Source organism: Suncus etruscus, chromosome 4 (assembly GCF_024139225.1).
Source record: "Suncus etruscus isolate mSunEtr1 chromosome 4, mSunEtr1.pri.cur, whole genome shotgun sequence".
Classification (NCBI taxonomy): Eukaryota; Metazoa; Chordata; class Mammalia; order Eulipotyphla; family Soricidae; genus Suncus; species Suncus etruscus.
Window position 1 is genome coordinate 156465763 of NC_064851.1, and position 8818 is coordinate 156474580.

Sequence of the window (8818 nt, forward strand, 5' to 3'; positions counted from 1 at the left end):
TTTCTCAGCTGTGGGAAACTGCAGCTTAATTGAACAAAGATCTTATGAGGAAATTTGTAGAACGCATCTTGGGAAGATCTGCCTAAAAGTTGCATGGAGAAGCACCTGATTATTGACTTCTGCATCCATCAGGTTGTGCCGGGGTGCACTGGATGGCCTCTCACTGGTAGGACATTCTGTAGCAGCATCTAGAGTCCTGGAGTATATAAAGGTGGACAGCACTTAAAGTAAGGAATCAAGAGCGTGAAATAGTTTAAACCTGTACAAAATGATCATGGGCAAGTCTGGAAACAAAATTGACACCAAGAAGATATCAATTTGTGTACTAGAGATCGAATGGATTTAGAATAAGAGCAACAGTGCCCCATTAGGTTATTTTGATCTTTAGTACTACGGTGGACTAAATGTTACTGTATTTTCTGGTGTATAAAAATGACTGGGCGTATAAGACAACCCCCTACTTTTCCTATTAAAATACAAGGTTTGAGCTATATTCGCCGTATAAGACTACTTCTTTTAATGTACACCAAATGGAAATTAAAAAAACATAAGAGAAAAAGAATAGAACCCTCAAATGTTAACAGTATATGTTTAATAAAGCTAGACTTTGGAGTGCCAACAATCATTTACATTTGTCATTTGTAGTGAGTGACTGTAATTTTTTATTGTGATTGTTAAAAGTGCCCTAGGCTGGCCTAGACCCGGGTTGGGGTCCAGGGTTGGAGTTGCCCAAGCCTGGGGAAAAGTCCCAGAAATAGGGTATGCCCAGTGTCCGAAGAAAGCCCACCACTTAATTGAGGAGACACAAACCTTAGAGGATGCAAACACACATGGTTTATTCAATCTCAAAGCAGGTCCACTCACAGCCACTCAAAGCCAAACTTTTTATCTTGCATTTGTCTAGTACTCTTCCTGGCCAATTTCCTTGTGTCTGACATTTTTCCTAAAAAAATGTTGTTTTCTGTTAGATGGGCTCAAAGGGCTAAGTGAGCTTGGGCCCTCCTTATCTCCAGTGGTCAGGTTGCTTCTGGCCCTGAGGTTCCACCAAACTGCCTGTCAGGGGAAGTTAGAAGAAGAAGCACGAAGTCCCAAGATTAAAAAAACAAAACAAAAAAAAAAAACTTTAGCAGAAATTAAAACTAAGGTCAAAATAAAAGTCACACTAAATCAAAATTAAAGATCATGTGATTTCCAGCCTCTACATCAGTGGTCCTCAAACTATGGCCCACGGGCCACATATTGTATTTGTATCTGTTTTGTTCCTTCATTGCAAAATAAGATATATGCAGTGTGCATAAGAATTTATTCATAAGTTTTGTTTTTACTATAGTCAGACCCTCCAATGGTCTGAGGGTCAGTGAACTGGCCCCCTGTTTAAAAAGTTTGAGGACCCCTGCAACATGATCTACACTGAGAGAAGGGAGAGGGGGCTCCTCTAAGAGCAGCTTGCTGGAATGCAGTGATTAATAGGACAGCTAGATGGAGACAGAGCACCCCATCTGTGTCCCATATAAGCTGAACAGAGGACTGAGCACTGGAAAGCCACATACCCTGCAGCTGAACGAGATGCAGTGCTCGGTAACTCAGCTCTTCTCTGTGCCCTGGAAGATTAATCAGGACAAGCAGAGGACTGAGTGATGATGCCTGGCAGCTGGATGAGATGCATCGGTAAGAGGGGAGAGGATTACTCATCCCTGAAGCTGGAGTAAGTTTCAGTATGCTGTATACCAGAGTATAAGACAACCCTAGACTTTTAAGAAGTTTTTGATGGCTTAAAAAGTTGTCATATATGCCAGAAAATACAGTATATATATGTAAAATATATATATGGTATATATATGTCTATAACATATATGAATATACATATATAACATGGGTTATATGCTGTAGCATATAATTCTAATGGCTATAATTTTCAGTTTCTTAATTTATCAATTTTATGTACTGCTTCTACTTCTTCCTCTCAATGACTACTATATTCTTTATTTTAATGGTAATTTTGTAGTTTTAGTTATATATACAAAAAAGCATGATTTCTTAATTTGTTAAGTTTTAAAGTTTCCCTTGACTTTTTACTAAATTGAAATTTCCCTTCTGCTTTGACCCTCCTTTACCTCATTCCACACTAGTCTGCAGCAGTTGTCAGTTTTACCGTTCTCTTTCACTTTTTAAAGTTAAAGGTTAATAGCCCTCGAGCAGGAGACTTCTCAGACACAGAATCTGGTAGCAAGCAGAAGTTCACAGTGAAGAGGTGGGGGGCAAAGGGGCCACCAAAAGAAAATCAGTCGCAGTAGTGTATCAACTTCTTCTCAGGATGAGAATCTATCCTTTCGTTTTGGGAGCTAGTTGGCAGCTGGTTGGGGTGGGAGGAATGTTCTGCTTTGTGAGGAGTTAAGAACTGAAGCAAGAAAGGGTTCAATGGGGGGAAATAATAGATGAAAGTGAGAGAGTGAAGGACTAGAAAATAATTTGTAAGGTGATAAGCAAAAGGGGGGTGGAGGGACAATATACAACATAGATATTATATATTACAGACAGACATTAAGATGGCCAACACATACACTCATGTGCACACATAGACAGCCTCTGTAAGTATTGGCCTAAGAGATGCAGTATTTCTCCACCGTTGACGCGCATACTGTCATGGTGAACAACTACAGGCTCCAGATATGTTCATTATCAAACCCCAAAGTCTTTTTCTATGGTGACAGAAAAAGTTCTGGATCATTTATTTTTAAACCTACTATAGCTGCACCGTTACTCAGCTATGGTAAAACAAGCCAGGGGTCAATTTTTACCATGTTACTTTCCTAGTGTCTTTTCCCCGGGCAAGCATTTAGATTGTCAATCTATACAATAATAAATTTGAGTTCAAGGCAAATTCTATTTTTGCCTAAGAGAACATTATGTCTCTATGATTCCTTTCAAACCCATAGTTACATCTTGATGCATTAGTATTTCAAGAGGACAAACCGTAGCCAGTTAAAAAACATCTTAAAAATGCACCAAGCTATAAAGTCTCAAACAAAACTTGAATTTTCAGTACATGCTCCTGTCAAAATAAGTTATTTCCTATTCACCACTCCTTGTGTCAGCTGGTCTGTCTATTTTCTTTCATTTGGACCTAGATCAGCTATGAGGCCTAGAGAAGACTTGAGATGGCTTGTGATTTCTCTCAGGATTGATCTCTCTCTCCTTCTGTCTCTAGATCTGCTGTCTTGGAGATCTGCGGAGAGGTGGAGGACTCCTTCTCCGATAATACATCTTGAGGGCGACGACCCCAAGAAGGATGTGGGCCACTATTTCTACTTCTCTTTTCTCCAAAACAAGAGCTCCATCCTTACATGACAACCACACAGAGTCCCTCCCATCTAGTTCTCGAACTGTATCAGCTGCATCCCGGGGATCTTCAAACACAACAAAGGCAAAGCACTTCGGTCCATAGTAGCCAAAAGCTCATCATCCAATTCTATTTATATTACCTATTGTTTCCTAGGATTACATACAATAAACCTAACAGTCCAAGGGACAGGAATCAAGATGCATTTCGAGATGATGGGTAAAGAACGAGAAGGCTCCAAACCACATTCCCCATCGACTGGGGTTTTTCCCACTCCCCTCCGGACGGCTCCCTGGAAACCTGGGAACCACTAACCCCTGGCATCCACAAAATGGCCTTAGATAAGTTTTTATTTCCGTTTTTAGAGAGATATTGGTATTCACTGGTGAAAGGTAAATGTGATTTTTCTCAAGATGACCAATATCTTTTCTGATTTTTTTTTATTTCTTAGGAGTAACAAAATAGGTTATATACAGACTTCACTGTCCTCAAAATATTTGACGTCCTAATAGTACATGAGAATATTTTTGATATATGAGCTTAATGTGAAAGAAGAGGAAAATATAGACTCAAATGGTAATGTTTTATAAAACTTATTGTTATGTGATAAGCCTGTTTCTTCTGTCAGTTGGGAGTCTTGTGTAGATAATAAATCCCCATCAGTGATTTAGCATGTATAAAACACATCAATCCTTTTTATTATATTTTGCGAGCCTTGACATTTATAATTTCTCCATATCTACTTAAAACTCTTCTTCTTATATTTATTATATTTTGCGAGCCTTGACATTTATAATTTCTCCATATCTACTTAAAACTCTTCTTCTTATGATTGCATTATAAAAGTGGATTTTTTGCCCTTGTTGGCTTATCTCATTAGCATGTGTTTATCATATATTTTCAGGGTAATTACCATTTTGGAATAATGTGCGAAACATTAAATGGATTCTCTAGCTGTAAAAGGTGTCAGATAAAAGCAGCAGTTTTACCCCTCCCGTCTCTAATCCTCATTTCTTCAAAAACTACAAAAGCCATTTTGATTTCTTGTCACTTAGGTCAATTGAATAATGGTTGGGATAATATGCACCCCTACTGTGTGTCCACAATTGTTCCTGGAAGGGAAAAGAAACAATGGGAACACATTTTCATAGCGTTCATACTTTTAATGCCTCTGTTTGTTGGTCTTCAATCAGCACTCTGATTTATGGACTTCAGAATGCTCATTATGACTTTCTGAAGTATCTATTATGACTTTTTTGAAGTTATTATTTTTTTTAATTTTTATTTTGACCAAAGTGGATTACAAATCTTTCACAGTAATTTTTTAGGTAATAGTGACATTGAATCAGGGGCATTCCCACCAGCAATGTTGTCCTCTCTCCACCCCTGTTCCCAGCATGCCTCCCATATCCCCCTCCTTTACCACCCGGTTGCTAGTATAAGTGGTCCCCTCTGATACTTGCATGCAACAGGAAAATCTTCCACTTTCTCATCCTCTCTTAGAATGAGAGTTTAATGTGCAATTATACAATTTAAAGAAGGGGTCAATTTTTAGTTTGTCATTAAGTAAAATGGTGAGATATGAGTTGTCTATGAAAGTTATGTATTTGTAGCAGAAGCTGTGGTTTGTCTTCACTCCTTTTAAAAATAAGCAGGTCGGCTTGGCAGACACTTGGGGGCCTCCCCAGGCATCCCCTGACGGCTTGCCTCGGCTGAGGCGTGTCTCGCTGAGGCTGTGTTTTCTGTTGGAGTTGGGGATTGTGCTGGTTTCCTTTGCTTGGCAGACACTTGGGGGCCTCCCCAGGCATCCCCTGACGGCTTGCCTCGGCTGAGGCGTGTCTCGCTGAGGCTGGTGTTTTCTGTTGGAGTTGGGGATTGTGCTGGTTTCCTTTGGCTTGGCAGACACTTGGGGGGCCTTCCAGGCATCCCCTGACGGCTTGCCTCGGCTGAGGCGTGTCTCGCTGAGGCTGTGTTTTCTGTTGGAGTTGGGGGATTGTGCTGGTTTCCTTTGCTTGGCAGACACTTGGGGGGCCTCCCCAGGCATCCCCTGACGGCTTGCCTCGGCTGAGGCGTGTCTCGCTGAGGCTGTGTTTTCTGTTGGAGTTGGGGATTGTGCTGGTTTCCTTTGCTTGGCAGACACTTGGGGGGCCTCCCCAGGCATCCCCTGATGGCTTGCCTCGGCTGAGGTGAGTGTTTGGGGGCCGGAGCGCGGCCGCGAAGCTGCGCTTCGCGGCCGCGCACTCCACCTCGCCAATGAGTACCACCACAGCACGTAGAAAAACCCACAGCGTAAGCGAGACAATGGGGAGACTACGCAGACCAACTTCAACCATAGAGAATGAAGATGGAAACTCTGATGACCCAACAACGACCAACTACCTAAGCAGTCTTTCAGAAATGGAGTTTAGAGACGAAATATGGAGGTTGCTAACAGATATCAAAGAAAGTATAAATCAGAGCACTAATAAAAATCAAGAGAATATGAAGATAGAAATCAGAAAACTCCAAACTGAAATATCAGATCAGATAACAGGTCTGAAAAACTCAATAGACGAATTGAAGAACATAATGGATGAGTTTTCCAACAGGTTAACAGCAGCTGAGGATAGAATTAGTGCTTTAGAAGACAAGATGCATAACAACTTTACACAGCAGAAGAGATTAGAAAAAAGCCTCAAATCAAATGATCAGACAATGGAAAATTTACTCAAAGAATATGAGAAGATGAAAATAGAAGTCTTTGATAAGCTCAACAGAAACAACTTCAGAATCATTGGAGTTCCAGAGACCCAAGAAGAAAATCTTCAGGAAGAATCAATGGTTAAGAACATCATCACAGAGAAACTACCAGAGCTAAAGAAAACATGTGACCAAATCCTGCATGCCCGAAGAGTACCAGCTAAAAAAGACCCCAGTAGAAACACCCCAAGACACATCCTAGTCACCATGATGAAACCCACCGATAGAGATAGAATACTGCAAGCAGCAAGATCGAAAAGGGAAATTACATTCCACGGAGCATCCTTGAAATTTACAGCAGACCTGTCACCAGAAACACTCAAGGCCAGAAGGCAGTGGTGGGACGTAGTGGCAAAACTCAATGAAATAAATGCTTCGCCAAGAATATTGCACCCAGCAAAACTAAGTTTCAGGTTTGACGGATGTATACACGGCTTCACAGATAAACAACAGCTCAAAATCTTTGCAGACTCAAAACCAGCCTTAAAAGAAAAACTGAAAGAGCTACTCTAAAAACAAGACAGAACAAAAAACACACCAAACTTCTACACAAAGATGGCAATAAATCCCATGACAATTATTTCTCTCAATGTCAATGGACTAAATGCACCAGTTAAGAGGCACAGAGTGGCGAAATGGATCAAAAAACTGAAGCCAACCTTCTGCTGTCTACAAGAAACTCACCTGAATAGTCAGAATAAACATAGACTCAAAATCAAAGGCTGGAGGAAAATCATTCAAGCAAACAACACCCTTAAAAAAGCGGGGGTGGCCATACTAATAACAGACGACACAAACTTTATACTCAGAAAAGTTGTAAGGGACAAAGATGGATATTATGTACTAATCAAGGGATTTGTACAGCAAGAAGAAATCACTCTCCTAAACATATACGCACCGAATGAGGGTCCAGCAAAGTATTTAATACAATTGTTGACAAATCTGAAGAAGGATATCAATAATAACACAATAATTGTGGGAGACCTCAACACAGGCTTGTCAACACTTGATAGGTCAACCAAATGGAAACCCAACAAAAATATACTAGACCTGCAAAGAGAAATGGATGAAAGAGGCCTAGTAGATATATATAGGACACTCTATCCTCAGAAACCTGGATACACATTCTTTTCCAATGTACATGGATCATTCTCCAGGATAGATCATGTGCTGGCACATAAAACATACCTCCATAAAATAAAAAAGATAGACATTTTGCAGGCTGCCTTTGCTGACCACAAGGCTCTGAAGTTAGATGTGAACTGCAAAGGGACACAGAAGAAAAAATTTAACACCTGGAAGTTAAACAGCCTCATACTCAATAACCAGTGGGTCCGAGATGAAATCAAGGAGGAAATCAAAAGGTTCCTGGAAACAAATGACAATAAAGACACAAACTATCAGAACTTATGGGACACAGCAAAAGCAGTACTGAGAGGAAAATTTATAGCTTTGCAAGCACATATCAGGAAGGAAGAAGGAGCTTACCTGAGTAGCTTAATGACACAGCTAATAGAACTAGAAAGTGCTCAACAAAAGGACCCAAAAATAGGGAGACAGAAGGAAATAACAAAGCTGAGAGCAGAAATCAACGAAGTGGAAACCCAAAAAACAATCCGAAAGATCAACGAAAGCAGAAGTTGGTTCTTTGAAAAAATAAACAAGATTGATAGACCATTGGCAAAACTCACAAAGCAAAAGAAAGAGAGAAACTTGATAACGCGTATTAGAAATGAAAAGGGGGAGATCACTACAGATACTGCAGAGATTCAAAGGGTATTCAGAGAATACTTTGAGAAACTCTATGCCACTAAATATGAGAACCTGGAAGAAATGGATAAATTTCTGAACTCATATAACCTTCCACGGTTGAATAAAGAAGAGGTAGCATATCTAAACACCCCCATCACTATTGAGGAAATTAAAACTGTAATCAAAAATTTACCCAAAAACAAAAGCCCAGGCCCTGATGGATTCACGAATGAATTCTTTCAAACCTTTCAAGAGGAACTACTACCAATTCTGGCCAGGCTCTTTTATGAAATCGAAAAAACAGGAATACTTCCAAATAGCTTTTATGAAGCCAACATCACCTTAATACCAAAACCTGATAGAGATGCTGCCAAAAAAGAAAATTACAGACCAATATCCCTGATGAACACAGATGCAAAGATCCTCAACAAAATCCTGGCGAGCAGGATCCAGTGCCTCATCAAGAAGATCATTCACTTTGATCAAGTAGGTTTCATCCCAGGAATGCAAGGATGGTTTAACATCCGTAAATCTATCAATATAATACACAACATAAACAACAACAAAAATAAAAATCACATGGTCATATCAATAGATGCAGAAAAAGCATTTGATAAGGTTCAACACCCATTCTTGATGAAAACTCTCAGCAAGATAGGAATAAAAGGAACCTTTCTCAATATAGTCAAAGCCATCTACCAGAAGCCAGTGGCAAATATTATCCTCAATGGAGAAAAACTAAAATCCTTTCCTCTAAATTCTGGTACAAGACAAGGCTGTCCTCTCTCACCACTCCTATTCAACATAGCACTGGAAGCACTTGCTATAGCGATTAGGCAAAAAAAAGATATCAAGGGAATCCAGATAGGAAAGGAAGAAGTCAAGCTCTCACTGTTTGCAGATGACATGATACTCTACTTAGAAAACCCTAAAGACTCTACCAAAAAGCTTCTAGAAATAATAGATTTGTATAGCAAAGTGGCAGGA